We start from the raw sequence: 3,572 nt of genomic DNA on the forward strand, positions 1-3,572 counted from the left end.
GGACGACCCCCGATCAATCTGAAGTATTTTCCATTAAGGGCCTGCTTAAAGAGGTGTTTTGCGTTTTCACAATTGCAAGACTATTTTTCTCTTAGGAGGGTGTAGTTCCATATACATAATTCAAGAACCGCTTCCGAAGTGTTCACCTTAAATCTGTTGGGAATTTAGGACTGTTTCCCTAAAGGAGTGCTTTGGAATTGGTTTGCGAACCATAGAAACTTTTGCTTAATTCGGTTACTTTTGTGTGACCACTTTTGCGAAGCAATTTCTTCCTAACTGGGGCGTAATTCATTAACTGGACCCTAGCAGCCCCTTATGGAAGCTCCACTCGAAAGCTGTTGAGAATCCGGAACTTTTTAATTAAAGTAATGCTTCTGAATGGGGTTGGAAACAGTTCTCAAGATGAGCAGGAGATATTTATTACTTTAATGCTTAACTGTCGAAGAACGCGTAAAAATGATTAAATTTTACTATAAAAATGGTGTTTCTGCTGTATCATCGTTTAGGGCTTCACGAGCAGATTACGGGCGACATAATCGACCCACAGAACAAACAGTTTTGAACACAGAGGAGAAATTTGAAGAGACTGGATCGGTTACTGATATTGTAAGGCCTGTGCATCATCACATCATTCGTTCAGCTGAAAATATCCCTGTTTTTGCTCAAAATGTGGAGGAAGACCCGAATTGCTCGATTCCCCGACGTGCTCAACATTTGGGCTTCTCTTAGGGCTCATTGCGGCGAACTTTGCAATTGGATTTGAAGCTCCATCCGTACAAAGTCCAACTGACTCAAGAACTTAAGCCTCCAGACCATGGGCAACGTAGAACATACGCAAATGGGGTGATTCAACAACAAGCCGTTGATGATTTTTCAAACCGAATTTTCTTCAGCGATGAGGCTCATTTCTCGGTCGGTGGTTACGTGAATGAACAGAACAGCCGTATATGGGGCTCTCAAAATCCCCAGGTGATCGCCGAAAAGCCTTTGCATCCTGAAAACGTGACCGGATGGTGTGTATTATGTTCTGAGCGCTATGGGGGCATGTTAACCGATTATTTTTGGAGAAAAATTGAAGATTATGATCTGGAAGACATGTGGGTGCACCAAGATGGGGCAACGAGTCATACAACACTGGCAGTTAGAGCCCTATTGCTAGATAAATTTCCAGGACACGTAAATTCGAGATTGGGTGATGTCAATTGGCCCGCAAGATCCTGCGACTTAACACCGGTAGATGTCTTTTTGTGGGGCCATGCGAAAGATCGTGTTTACCCCAACAATCCTCAAACTCTTGGGCAACTGAAAGCCAATACCCGTGAAGTTATGACCGATTATTGCTAGTAATGTACCGAAAAGGCATGCAAAATAACCTTAAAAGGACTGAGTTCCGTAGGACGTCACTTGGAGAACATGTAAATGATATTGTTTTTCGCGTATAATGGCAAGGTTTAATCTTTATATTGAATTAAAATGTTCGTCTCCATCCGAATATTTTGCGTGTTTTTTACTTTACTTTCCCAAGCATAAAATGGACAACCCTGTACAATGCCCAAATAAGCCAAACAAATCTCCCATAGCAATCAAATCCAAGCCCAAAATTAATTATATATAATAACCAGCCACCAGGCACTCAAATAATTCAAAATAACACATTTTTCATATAAAAGAAAAGCATAAGAAGGGCAGAAAGTTTAGTTAAAGTAGAATTTGCAATGTGGAAGTGAAATCAATGAGTTGTACAAAGTAGGTACAGAGATTTTCCTTATCTCCAGCCCTGAGGAAGGCGACAATAAATGGGCGGAAGCTGGGTAACTAAAAACTTTCTCTTTTTCTTCACCACTGCCCAGACGAGTTCCCAAGAAATTTCCACACACGCCGATTTTGAGAATGACTTAAGCAGAATGTTTATCTTGGATTTTCGGGGAATGGAAATTCGGGCACTAATTTAATGTACTTCCAGATTAGAAATTTCCCATTAAGTTTGCAGATTTGCAATTTTTAGCTTGTAGGAAAATGCGCGTACAGAAGACAGTTGATATGCCATTTTCTTGACATGTCCAGTCAAATTTTCACACCTTTTCTCTCTCTGTCCTTTTGCTTTACTTACCTCATTTATCAGTATTGTTAATTCAGCAAGATTTTCTGTCCACTTTTCCTAGCGAAAAGCTAAATCATTGAAGAAAAACTTTTTGGCGTGATTCGACGCAGTATAATTCATCCCCCACCCCGTAATGCTGATGACAGGGCACCATTTTGGCCATTCTTCCTTGTGTCTCTGAAGAGTGCATACGTAGACAGCTTGTTGAGAAACATTCCTCTATTCGTAAATCCCCAGGTAAGATGTTTGAACAGTTTTCGATTTTTTCAGGCACACGGTTTACTCTATATGTCACATTTCCAACAATGCCACTAGTGAATGTTTCTTGGGTTCTAATCAGCATTTTCTCTTTAGATCGAGCCTGAAGATGTTTAGTTTGAGTGTAAACGCCCAATTGCCCCCAGGAGCTTCATCTCGGGCGGACGAAATCATGAAGAAACATCTGATGCAGTTCAGCTTCACATCCGCGGAGGAAAATGAATTTGTAAAGAGTTATCTTCGAAACGCTGAGCCGAACCCGGTGGCTTTTCTTGGCGTCGATCCGATGACGCCTTCGAAGTCTGCAACTCCTCCAGATGTTCCACGAGAAGATGACGACGAAAACGACGTGATATTTATAAGTCAGTACCAAAGAACCACCGACAATTTCCAGAAGAAAAATAGCCCCAGAAGAAACCCGGTTCGAAAAGCCCGAAATGCAAAACGAGGGTTTCATCTTCAAAATGAGCACCTCCTGGAGGAGGACTTTGGCATTCTCGATCAGATCGACGAGGATAATTTGGTGAGTTAAAAAAAATGCTTTTCGTGGGGTTTAGTTGGGATTCTGACAGCATTTAGGCCCATGTGTTTTTTATAGCATAGGGTGTAGAAAAGTTGCTACCCGCGCTGGGTTAGCAGCAGCGAAAACTAAATTCCATGCGGTTCTGCTGGGATTTTGACATTTTTGGGGCGTAAGCAACTTGTACGGGTAGTAGAAACTTCGGGGTCTCTACTGGTTTTAGGTTAGAAGATATTATTTTTCCTCGGGATGATACAGCTGACTGAATAATATAATATAATAGTATTTTATGCTATTTAACTGAATTTCTTCAGAAAGTTCTTCTCGATGGTCCTTTATGTGCTCTAAAAATCGCAAGTCGCTACTTGCTGCAGGTTATGGCACAGGCATTTTTTTTGAGCTGGGGCAGTTGAGTGAAGTAATGCCTTTATTGGCTCGAACTTATTCATTTGGAAAAATTCTGTTATTGATTCGATATTAACTACGGCTACTAGATTTTGAGAAATTAATTTTTATTGAGATGGTGCAATCGTGTGAGCAAATTTGGTTTTCTACTACAATTTATTACATTAAAAAATAGTCTTTTATGCAATTTAACTGAATTTCTTCAAGAGTTTCTTCTCGATGGTCCTCTATATGCTCCAAAAAATGCACGTCGCTACTTGCTGCAGGTTAAGACGCAGGAACTTTTTT

This window comes from Dendroctonus ponderosae, unplaced genomic scaffold (assembly GCF_020466585.1).
Source record: "Dendroctonus ponderosae isolate FM_Combo_2020 unplaced genomic scaffold, Dpon_F_20191213v2 Dpon_F_20191213_11, whole genome shotgun sequence".
NCBI classification, from domain to species: Eukaryota; Metazoa; Arthropoda; class Insecta; order Coleoptera; family Curculionidae; genus Dendroctonus; species Dendroctonus ponderosae.